The sequence below is a fragment of the Triticum aestivum genome, chromosome 7A (genome assembly GCF_018294505.1).
Source record: "Triticum aestivum cultivar Chinese Spring chromosome 7A, IWGSC CS RefSeq v2.1, whole genome shotgun sequence".
Classification (NCBI taxonomy): Eukaryota; Viridiplantae; Streptophyta; class Magnoliopsida; order Poales; family Poaceae; genus Triticum; species Triticum aestivum.
Window position 1 is genome coordinate 623401977 of NC_057812.1, and position 13337 is coordinate 623415313.

The following is a 13337-nucleotide window of genomic DNA, read 5'->3' on the forward strand; positions in this document are numbered from 1 at the left end:
TGTAAATCTCTAAATGTACAGTCTTTCACGGGCGTAGCGAGTAGGTTGAGCACTTGAGCGTGAGTGTGTGTGTTGCATCGTGTGCTGTGTGCCGCATGGGTGCGTGAGTGTTGCGTGCGTCCATGTGTACGTGTGAGTGTTGCATGTTGCATGCATGCATGCATGCATGGGGCTTACTCCCTCCCATTGACATGTTCATATTTCAAGCTTCCTCTGTTCCCTCCATATGGTGATACTCCCTCTGTTCCCAAATAGTACGGAGTAAAAGCCTCCCTCTGTTCCCAAATACGGAGTATTTGTCTTTCTACAGATTTCAACAAGTGACTAGGTACAGAGCAAAATGAGTGAAGTGAGCGTAGAGGCATAGGGATACTGTAGAAAGGAAGTCCTCGCGATCCATTATTCCCCATCTCGGTCAGAGAGAACTATTCAACTAGTCTTCGAAGTGAAGTGACAATACACGCTGCAGCAGATGGGACACGTAATTAATAAGCTGAACCAGTGTGTTGGTGTTACTAAATCAGCCTTACCCAGTACTGCCATCTCTTCTTCTTCCTCCTCTCTTCCCCATCGTCGGCCGCACACCATTTACCCCCGCTCACTGCTCGCCCGCCCGCGCCATCTTCCTTGGTAGCTCGCGCGTACCATATCCCCCTCCTCACTGCTCGGCCACATGAGGAGAAGCTTCTTCGCTCGCCCGCCCGAATCCACTTCCCCGCTGGCTCGCAGGCACCGAAAACCCCAATGGCAGAACCGACTGATACGAAGAGCCGCGATTGGAATTCCCTCCCCGATGTTCTCTTGGAGCAGATCTGTAGTCGTATGGACCTACTCAGCACTGTCCGTCTGGCCGCATGCTCGGTGTCTTTGTACCATCTACTCATCTGCAACCGGCCTGCTCTTTTCAAGACACCCAACTTGCTGATGCCCGATCCTCGCAGGTGGCCCAGACACCACTTTACGATCCTACGAAGGTTGCCGTGGTTCCCCTCAACATGCTACCACTACCCGTCCACATGTCCTTCATGCGCGGCCACTACTGCGCGGGCATGAAGGCCAACTGGATCGTCCTCATCCACCACACCGGTAGTCCATGGCGTCTCGTGGATATCTACACCCAGCGAGAGATCACCCTTCCATCATTGGCTACCACCGCCATCGAGCCTCACGGCCCGCCGAACACTCCTGCCTACTACGCACGAGACGCATCAAGCTTTTGGCTCGACCTCTGTTTGCAAAAAGTTGTAATCTGCAAAGTGCCCACACCATCAGAAGACTACCTGGATTACAAGGTCATTGCCTTGTTCAACATGGGATTAGTCTATCTGGAATTCGATCGCCATACATGGTTATGGCTCATCATCAATCCCGTTGAGGCAACATTTCTGTCTGACGCTATAGTGCACGATGGCATCGTTTACGCGGTCGACGCACAGATTGGCTGCCTATACTGGTGGAATCTATCATCGTGTAATTGTTCTATCTCATCTCATCTTTACCTTATGAAATATGACTGCCTATTCATTTGATACAAATTTAGAATGCGTAGCATGTCTATAACCACATCATTGCTATATGTTCCTCTCATTTCCTAGATTTTTATGACCACACATGTTATTGTTAGAGTTGATATGAGAACAATTGGCATCTAATGATTGTTAGAATACATATTATGAGCATAACATCATGATTGCTATATGTTACTCTAGTTTATAAGATTTTTATAACAACACATGTTATTGCTTAGAGTTGATATGAGAACAGTAGTAGTAAGTGCTATGGTAGAATATGAGTAGGCGCTGTCATAGCTGTTTTCCTCTCATTGTTACATGATGTTTGAACCATGACATATTGCTAGAATATGAAAGCCATTGGCTTATTTTTTTAACTTGGGGTATGATTATGACCACGGCATTGCAATTCTCTGTCTATGATATGTGTCACTGTTATAGTAATCTTAATTCCACACATACTCTGAACATGATTGTTTATTTTTGTCCTTTTGGTCCCAATTTGAATATTTGCAGCAGACACAAATGCGCTGGCCATCATGATTCCAGGACCTGGAATCATAGCAGCCGATGGGTGGTGGTTTATCGCTCGCTTAGCTGACGGCGGTCATTTGATGCTCATTTGCATGTACCAAATTGACCAAACCATTACATCAAACCACATGCAGTATAATGCTGGGGTGTTCGTGACATTGATGGCTATGGCTACTTCATGTTCGAGAAAGATCCCAGCTACGTTGGGCCAGGCGTATTCAACTCAAGGCGGGTTTACAGCCTCGGCAACCTCTCCTTGTTCCTCGGGCTCAATTATCCGATCATCCAACCAATCATCGATCATATCACCGGCGATGATTACTATGTTATGCAACTTCCATTCGCGAGGGGAGGCTGTGTTTACACATCATACCATGGGTTTCATGAATCACCATATCCAGAGATTCGTCGACACAGCTTGTTGCCAGATAATCTTCAGTGCGTGAAAGGCATCAAGCTTCCATGCGATGGATGGCTTTTGCAAACCCGACATGCGGCGATGTGGTTCATGCCAACAGCAAATATGCACAACTTGATTCGTGCTGATATCTAGACTGAGCCATGTATTCTGCTGCTGTACCATGACCCTCTTTTGTTGGATATTATGTACCGTTGTTAGTTTGAAGCACTCCTCTGGTTTGAAGGATAGATACCTTCCTGGGATCAAGTGCATCCTAACTCACCTGCGTAGGATATACATAAACACTATCCTGATCACAACATGAACTTCCCGAGTAACGCGCCTGACCTTCCCCGAGTACTAGGTTGAACTTCAGCTAAAAGGTGTCCAAATGGGGCTTGCGATATACCGTTGGAAAGCTATGGACATTAGTATCATGACCCAAGTTAAATTTTTGACAAAATGTAAGCGGTTTAAGAGCAGTTTTGAAAACCATTTTTTTCTTCATACAAAAAATGTGAATCATATTTTCGATCGCATTTTTAATCCGTTTATCGGAATGAGGCAAATAATATGGCGTGAGAAAGCTACTGCAAAACCGCTCCTTCCACATGTTGAAAGCTTTCTCTAATTCCCTACAGTTAAAGAGTAATTCGGAAAATCACAGAATTTCGCAAATGGAACACCCGAGTTTGTATTTTTTATGCCATCTCTAAACGGCTAATCCAATTGAGGCAACTAATATGGCGTTGGAAACTTATGAAAATGCGCTACTTTTTCATGTTAAAAGTGTTTTCTATTTTTGAACGCTTTAAAAGTAATTTAGAAAACGGTACAAGTTCCACCAAGTTCGTATTTTCGAGCTAATTTTTAACCGTACGTCCAAATGCAGCAAATGATATGGCGTTGGAAAGCTTGAAGATATGCGAAACTTTTTTGTATATATTGTTTCTCGTAATTCATTACGGTTTTATGTCAGTTTTGAAAATGGATAAAAACATATTTTTGCCGTAATTTCTATAAACTTTATTGGAATGGGGCAAATAATATACCGCTGAAGAGCTACGGAAAATTCGAAAAGTTTTCATGTTGATGGTTTTCTCTCAATCCTGGTCGTTTTCAAGTAAATTCGAAAATGGCGAGATCACGAATTCTGCATTTATCGTAAAACAGATTCTTCAAATATGCACCACGTGAAGAACTTGAAATTCTCAGCGTGTGTGCTTGAACTTCACTCTGTTTTTCATGTGTGTTTTTTCTCGTAGATCTCCATCCACTTCAAGTAGCTTTCCATCCATTCACCGGAATTGAGCAGGTGATATACCGATGGAAAGCTGCTATAAACACGCAAGTTTCCCGTGTTGATCATCTTTTCATACTCGTGATGATTTCAAAAGTTTTTCATCTAAAATTCATTCAGCGTAGTAGTTGAACTTCCTACCGTTTTCACGTTGAACTTTTGTGACGTATTTTTTGTAATTTCCTCATCCATTTGTTAGTGTTACAGAAATAATATTGCTTTTGTACAAATGTCTCTCACAACAATTTTTTTAACTTTCTCCGCCGGAGGACTTGAACTTACACAAATGATATTCTTGTCGTTTTGAGGTAAATTAGAAAATGGCGAGATCATGATTTATGCGTTCATCGCGAACGAAAATGCACTGTGTGAAGTAGTTGAACTTCTGGGGCATGTTTGTTTGAACTTCACTCTGTTTTTGACGTGCTGTTTTTTGACATGTTGCTTTTTACACCGCGTGAAGTAGTTAAACGTCTGGGGCATGTCTATTTGAACTTCACTCTGTTTCACTTTTTTTTTCTTATATGAAATACACACCATGTAGCACGTGAACTTCCGGTTGTTATCACTTTGAACTTCTGTCTGGTCTGAGAGAATTATTTTAAAACAGAAAAAACTACATTTTTATGTATTTTGGACATCTAAATACATGGTGAACCTCTCTCACAAGAATTTTTTGAACTTTTCCTCGCCGAGCACTTGAACTTCTAGCAACCATTTTTTTATGAGTTGTTTTTAAAAGGCAAAAAATGGCGTTGTGTTTTTTCTTTTTTGAACATGTAAGTCCTAGGTTTTAATAACCTCCGAACTTCTCAGTTATTTCAATTTGAACTTCAACTTTTTATATCTTGAGTACAGAATTGTATTTGATTTTTATAAGGAAAAAATCGAACATGGAAATACAAGGTGAACCTCTCTCGCAAGAATTTTTGAACTTCTCCGGACAAAGCACTTGAACTTATTTCAACAAACCTTTTAAGCTTTTATTTTTGTATACTTTTTTTCTCACCTGAAATGGATTACTTGCAGTACTTGAACTTCTCATTTGTTTTCACTATGAACTTATTTCATGTATTTTTGTTCAACCCCTCTCACAATAATTTTTTAACTTTCTCGTGCCGAGCACTTGAACTTCTAGCAAGAAAACTTTAGGCTTTGCATTTTCATTCTTTTTAATACAAAATGCACACCATGTAGTACGTGAACTTCTGGCAATTATCAATCTGAATTTCTGAGATCATGCATTTTGCCTTCATAAAAAAACAGAGTCTCCCCAAATGCACTTCGTGAAGAGGTTGAACTTCTGGAGCAATTTGTTTTGAACTTCACTCTGTTTTTCATGTGTTTGTTTTTTACCCGTAACTCCCCAACCACTTATTCGGAATTGAGCAAATGATATACCCATGGAAAGTTGTTGAAAACACGTAATTGAACTTCTAGCAACAAAAATTTTACCTTTTTTATTGTACTTTTCTCATACGAAACGTACACCATGTAGTACATGAACTTCCCGTTGTTATCACTTTGAACTTCTCTCTGGTTTGATAATTTTTTTTAAAACACCAAAAAAACATATTTTGTATGTGTTCCGGACATCTAAATACACGGCGAACCTCTTTCAGAAGAATTTTATAACTTTCCCGGGCTAAGCACTTGAACTTCTAGCAACAAAACTTTTAGACTTTGCCTTTTTATTATTTTTTTCTCATACGATACACACACCATGCAGTGTGTGAACTTCCGGCAGTTATAACTTTGGACATCTCTTTGTTTCTCTTTTAGTAATGGAAAAAAACCGAGCTTTTATAGACATTGCCCCGCTCTAACTTTTTAAGAAACAAAATTACAGTATTTTCCACTTTCTATGATTTGTTTTTCTTGCCTCGTGACATGTTTAGGCACCTTTTTTGTTAGTGAAATGGCCTAGACGGTCCTTTTTATCATTGATGAATTTCTTCAGCATATGGTACACGTGAACTTATGAATTTGTAAACATGCACTTTGCATTTATATCGAAAACATGAATTTCTAAAACATAACGGTTAAACTTTTGTTTCGAACAACATGCACCATTTTGTTTTAACCGTTCAACAGAATAAGAATATTTATACACCTTTTGAAAAGTTGTTGAATAGGAGAAACTTTTTAATGTAGAGCCTTTTGTTTCAAAATTGTAATGGATTGAGAGAATTATTTTAAAACACCACAAAAAATATCTTTTGGTGTTTTAAACATGTAAATACACGGTGAACCTCTCTCACAAGAATTTTGAAACTTTCTCGGGCTGATCAATTGAACTTCTAGCAACAAAAATTGTAGAGTTTGGCTTTTAATTCTTTTTTTTCTCATACAAAAAACGCACCATCTAGTATGTGAACTTCTATTTTTTTATCACTTTGAATTGATCTATGTTTTATTTTCCCTAACTCCTAAAGCGCTCATCAAAATTGAGCATGTAAATCCTAGGTTTTAAAAATCTTTGAACCTCTCTGCTATTTTAATTTGAACTTCTTAGTTTCCTTTTTTTAGAAAAGAAAAAATATTATTAAGTAAACATTGAACAACCTTTTTTGAAATTGAACTTCATACTTTAATTTTGCATAGATACAAGAAGAGTTTGAGCTTTTTTATACATTGACTTACCCCTTTTTTAATTTGAAATTCTTGCTTTTCTTATAAATTTGAATCTCTCCATTTTCAAAAAATGTGAAAAAATGATGTTACCTTTTAGCAAAGAAAAAATAGGATTTTTTTATAAACATCAAACTGCTTTATTATTTTCAATTTAAACCTCTTTCTGTATTTTTTGAAATGGAAAAATTGGAGTTTTTTTAATAAATATCGAAGTTCTTCGTTATTTCGAATTGAACTTCTTGATTTATTCGTTAGTAACCAGGAATTTTTGAGTTTTGTAATAGATGTCGAACTGATCCTTTTTTAAAATTGAACTTCTTGGTTTTATTAGCTTAGTATAGAGTCCTGCTATGCTTGCACGATCCACGCACGGTGCTGAAATCTAGCCGCACATGCATATGAATAAAAAAAGCATCGGCCAGTGGATTCACCCGTCGTTCAAAGGTCGTGCACTAGCATCGTGCGTGAAGTAGTTCCACTTAGTATACTACATCAATCCCAGCAGGAAGGCACACGAAGGACGTCTGCATACAGTAGCTTCCAGAGTTCCAGTTGGTACAGTTTTGATTAAAGAAAAGCAACAGGCACACCCAGAATCCCCACCGACCGCTCACTGTGTGCCCATTCCTATCCACACAGCACTGTTCCTCTTATCCATCAAACCATCACTCAGGCACCGCACCGCTCCGCCCCCAGCTTCCTCCTCGAGGAACAGCAGCACCAGAGGGCACCTACCTCGGGAAGGTCAAAGCGGCCTCCGGCCGAAGGTCAACGGTCACCCATGCTGCAGTTTGAACACCACCGTGGAGGAGCGATTGAGCGCGGGTCCTCTGTGGTAGTGCGTCGTGGATTAGCCGCTGAAGATGCAGCAATCACATGGTGTAGTTGGACTGACTATGTGCATGCGAGGATGGTGCTGGCCCGACTCCCGCTCGGGACATAGAGAGGAGGACGCTGGCGCACACCCAGGATGGCTTCTCTTGGGCACCCGACATCGTGAAGCACAGCGCGACGGCCCAGCCAGTGACCCAGGTGGTCGGTAGAGAGGGTGGGTGGGCAGTGGACCCGCGTTTGCAGCAAGCGATGGACTGCGCTGGCTAGCGACCGAGGACTGCGTGGAGGTTCTCCGGTAGCGGCAATTGTGGCACAGAGTCGCGCGCGGGGGCGCAATGGGGCGGGGATCCGGTGGGGCGCGTGGGTAATCCGGGAGGGCAGGCGGTGGTGGGGGAATCCTAGAGGGCGCACGGCGGTGGAGTGGTTTGGGAGGATGCTCGGTTGATGCTTGTCGGGGCCGGCAGGTCACGCTCCACCAACTAGAGGCAGGCCAGGCGCAGCGGGATCCAGCGAAGGGGGTCGGAGTTGGCACGCAGCGGCCGGAGCAGTTGGCGAGAGGACGCGCCAGTGGGAGGCAGGGTGGCTGGAGAAGGTATCGGGTGGCCGCGACTACCGGGGAAGGTGGCGGGTGGCCGCGGCAGCCGGGGAAGCTTAGGAGAGGCGAGGAAGAGGCGAGCAGGGTACTTGGGGATCGAGGCGGGTGGAGAACGAGCGGTCGCGTGTGGGCTTTTTCTGCGGGCTCGGGAATTTAGAAACAGCTTAATCGGCGCTATATAGGCGCGTCGTGATCCAAATAGTTATTCTAATCCTAAGATTAAAATAATGCTACTCACTATATATCAGTTAGGCTTCAAGTGCGTACTTGTTAGTTAAACCCATGTATAAATTGTGACACTAAATATGACTAGTAAGTAGTACAGTAGCAGTATTAGTATACATCGTTCAAATTATTTATCATGTCCACACATTGAATTGACGTGACAACACGATGCGCGTGAGGTGACACAAGAATCCCGGCGGCGTGTTCGGGTATTCTGGACTTCAGATTTGAAGTACCACTTATCTGTCGAAATCTTTCATCATTCACTTAAAACAGTCGATTGATCATACATTGAGTACCATATAACTGGAATTATCGATGCAAGTTGAAGAAGGATTGGTCGGTGCTGCCGGCTGGCGTCAAGTTTGATCCCACGGATCAGGAGCTGATCGAGCACCTTGAGGCCAAAGTGAGTGCTGACAGTGCGGGATTTCAGTCTCTCATCGATTTGTTCATACCAACCATCGACACGAGCACAACATATGCTACACCCAACCTGAGAAACTTCCAGGTAAGACACCGATCGGCCGTCTACTTGCACAAACATATTCCTTTGTTTATAGCTCTATTTTTCTTTTTAGACGCAGACCTGGTGAAGCAATTACAATTTGACAGTTAATAAAAAGTGAAACAAGTGACTGCAACATGCCAAAGAAGTTATGAAAATGACAACTAGGTACACTAAAACCTGTATTCCACAATACTGCAGGTATCACACTGAGTGGCTTAAGAAAGCATTTCTTTCAGCGCAATTCCAGGGCGTTCAAAAGGGGCACGTGGACGCGTCGCAAGATACAGTCGTAGTGTGGCATGCACGCGATGTGGTACAAGACCGGCAATATCTTGCCGGTGATGGTCAACGACCGGCAGACGGGCAGCAAAAACCGGTTCTGGTGCTGCACACCAACAAGAACTTCGACCAGCAAAGGACCAACTAGGTGATGCACCAGTACCACCTTGGGGACCTGGAGCAAGAGAAGGAGCGGGAGCTGGTCCTCTGCAAGATTTTCTACCAGACGAACACTAGGGCCATAAGTAAAAAGATTATAAGTTAGTTTGGTATTGGTACTTGTACTACCTTGTCGTCCGCAAGTTGGTATTGTTGTTAAAGATCTTTTGGTATGAACTTGCATTTGCTTCTAACCATCATGTCGAGGGTCGACGTGGATATAAAGCTGAATTATTTGTTTTGAAACAAATTTTCAGGCACCTAATTTTTATTTGATGGGTAGCATAAGCACCCGCCGTTCGAATTCCCAGTTCTCCTATTTTTTCGAAACAAGTGCATGCACTTTTTATCACGATAAAAAAACAATATCCGTGCTGCATCCCAGTTATCAGTCTGTACTTGCAGAATTCTCTCGTTTATTGAGCACGTATATTGCCTTTTCAGGTCGAGCAAGTTTCAACTCGGCTGTAGACTGCCCAGGGTTGGTTTTGTTTTTAACAGGCCCAGCCCATGACGACAACGAGGCACAAAGATCCAGCAGGTATCTACTGGCCTCTGGCCCGTCGGTGTTAGTTATATTTTGTATTACAACATCCGCAGATAGTTTTTTTTACTGAATCAAACACACAGCCCAGTTCTATTTTCCTCTTGAAACGCATGTCCTACATCCGTTTTCTAATCTCTACCTATAGTTTTACTAGTTCATATACACGTATCATTATATTGAAAACACATAAAATTCCCTTTTCATATTTACGTCCTTATTTTTGTTGTTTTTTCCTACCCAACGCTGATTTTTTTACCGCTGGTTTTCCCTTAAACCAACTCAATTGTCCCACGTCTTATTTGCTTAAAAAAACAAAACGATTTTCTTGGAAAATCAATAAGTTCTTAAAAAATGTTTATCATTTCGGGATTACAACAGTTCGTACTCCACCGAAATATGCAAAAGAAGGTTGAACTTTTTGACCATGGTCCTGGGCAGAAAATGGGCTATAATAAATTACTTAAGAATTAGCAAATGGGCTGCAAATTATAAAAAATAGCAAATGGGCTTTATGTTGTCTGCCACAGATTTGGAGTCTGACTTGTGGGCCTACCAAGTTCATGCGTACACATGGTTTCTCAAAAAAGAAACAAAGTCAACAATCGACTCTACCAGCGTCAGACCGTTAGATGTCAATCTAACGACAATCGTGCTTCTTCAGTCTCTGATCTTCCTGCCCCAGCCTTCCAAACCAGCGCCGTCGGAACCGCCTGCTCCCACCTCCCGTGGCCAGCAGTGTTGCCGGGCAGGCCTCACGGCCCCATCATACTCGCATCCCTGGCCAGCTCTGTGTCGTTCCCTTCGTAGGCCTCGCAGTCGTCCACCACCCTGGTGCTCTCGACGCGGCGTGGTCAACGATGTCCATCCAATGGCCGTAGTGCCTCTTCAACCTCTGGTCTTCTTGCCCTAGCCGCCCAAAGCAGCGCCGGTCATGCCGCATGCTCCTGTCTCCCATGGCCGGCTGTGCTGCCGAGGAGGCCTCACCGTCCCCATACTACTCCCACCGCTGGCCAGGCCATCCCTCCACTCACCCACTCCCCCTGTTATTCTGCTGCGATAGCCGAACCAGTGAACCCTCGTACTCCTCTCCCCGTGGGCATCCACTGCCGCGTCTTCCCCGGCTCCATGTCGTCCCCTTCCTAGGCCTCGCCGTCGTCCACCACCGTGGTGCTCTCGGCGCGGCATGGTCAATGTGGTCAACGACTGACTTCCATCGGAAGAGTACTGTACATGGAGAGGCTGACAGCTGGGTCCACGGCAGCCGCAAGGAAGTGCCTCCTTATTACGCGCAAAATAATTATTCCTTCACCTGACAGCAGGGACCCACCGGACGGGCCACCAGTATTTCGTGGAAAATGTTTCCCCCATGACTGCTAGGACCCACCGGACGGGCCACCGTATTTCGCAAAAAAAAAACGTTTGCCCCTAACTGCTGGGACCCACCGGACGGACCATCGTATTTCGTGAAAAAAGCATTCCCCCCGCTGTCAGCTCGGACCCACCGGAAGTGCCTCCTTATTACGCACAGAAAAATGAATACTCCCCCTGCTAGCTGGGACCCACCATGGTGGGAGGCTGACTTGTGAGCCTACTAAGTTGACGGGGACGGTGGGTGTCGGTGTCAAAACCGGCGGATCTCAGGTAGGGGGTCCCAAACTGTGCGTCTAGGCCGGATGGTAACAGGAGGCAAGGGACACGAAGTTTTACCCAGGTTCGGGCCCTCTTGATGGAGGTAAAACCCTATGTCCTGCTTGATTAATATTGATGATATGGGTAGTACTAGAGTAGATCTACCACGAGATCGGAGAGGCTAAACCCTAGAAGCTGACCTATGGTATGATTGTTGATCTGTATGTTGTCCTACGGACTAAAACCCTCCGGTTTATATAGACACAGGAGAGAGTTAGGGTTACACAAAGTCGATTACAATGGTAGGAGATCTACATATTCGTATCGCCAAGCTTGCCCTCCACGCCAAGGAAAGTCCCTTCCGGACACGGGACGAAGTCTTCAATCTTGTATCTTCATAGTCCAGGAGTCCGGCCGAAGGTATAGTCCGGCTATCCGGACACCCCCTAATCCAGGACTCCCTCAGTAGCCCCTGAACCAGGCTTCAATGACGACGAGTCCGGTGCGCAGATCGTCTTCGGCATTGCAAGGTGGGTTCCTCCTCCAAGTACTTCATAGAAGATTTTGAACACAAAGATAGTGTCCGGCTCTGCAAAATAAGTTTCCACACATTACCATAGAGAGAATAATATTTACACAAATCTAATCTGCTGACGTATTCCGTAGTGTGACACACCACGGCCAAGCCTTTATCCGAATCATTTTATTATCCCACCTCAGCGCGTCATGCAAGGCGGTTTCCTTGGCACATCTTGTTAAAGCAGAGATCGTGTCCCCTTATTCCAGGATTCTCATCAATACGGGCGTGGGTAACCCAACCGCGTCATTGATTACGGCGCTTGGAGATAAGCGAGTTTTACCAGGCTGGTGGGGACACGTAGTTGCGTCCACCCATATAAGGGGATAAGGATCCACCTTTTCACCTACGCCTTCTTCCTCCTTTGCCTATCCATTCTCGCGCACTCGAGCTCCAGCGCCCAAGTCCGCACTCCCCACCTCAACCTTCTCCAGCCATGTCCGGAGCGGGAGGCAAGTGGATGGTCTCCTCCGTCACGGAGGGGCACATCAAAAAACTGAGGAAGGCCGGATACTTGTATAATGACATCGCGCACCGGCTTCCCGAAGAGGGGCATCTCCTCCCCACCCCAAGGCCCCATGAGAGGGTAGTGTTCCTTCCCCACTTCCTCCGTGGACTGGGCTTTCCTATCCACCCATTCGTCCGGGGACTCATGTTCTACTACGGCCTGGATTTCCATGATCTGGCCCCGAACTTCATCCTCAACATCTCGGCGTTTATCGTCGTGCTCGAGGCTTTCCTCTGCATCCGCCCCCATTTCGGCCTATGGCTCAAGACTTTCAACGTCAAGCCGAAGGTGGTGCGCGGCAACCAGGCGGAGTGCGGAGGCGCCATGGTGGGCAAGATGCCCAACATCTTATGGCTTGAGGGCTCCTATGTGGAGACCCTGAAGGGGTGCCAATCGGGGTGGTCTTACATCACCGAGCCACGCGACCGTGAGTGGGTCGCAGCCCCCGAGTTCTGGTCTGGACCCCCAACGCGGCTCACGTCCTGGAAAGAGACAGGCCTGTCATGGGGCAGCAAAGGAAAGGTGACTGGACTGCAAACATGCATCCAAACCCTGGTGGACAAGCAGCTCAAGCTTGTCAACGTAGTCCAGGTTATGCTCATCTGCCTGATCCTCCCGTGTCAACAACGGGCCTTCAATCTGTGGGAGTTCAACCCGTCGCAGCATCGAACTCTAAGTAGGCTCTTCGACATGACGTACGAAGATGCCTGGAAGGTGCTTTTCAAGGGCACCGAGGCTCCCGCATCCGCTACCGAGGATCGCGGATTCAGCGCGTAGCGTCACGCTAGCGCGGTAAGTTGTTTGTACCTTTTACAGGGTATTAGTTTTTCATAGTTTAACCCTATGCGGGATCTAAGCTCCCTTACCTTTGACAGGTTTGGCAGGCGAAGTCCGGACAGATCGACTGTCCGGCTCCTTTGCCCGAAGACCCAGCCGATGCCCGCTTGGCGAAGCTGCTGGTTCCGGCACCCCATGTGGTGCCGGATAAGAAGGCCACGAAGAAGGCCACGGGGACTCGAAAGAGTGCCCGGCGCCAGGAGGTGTCGGGTTCATCATCCGACGACTCCAAGGCGCATTCCTCCCGTGAAGACGAG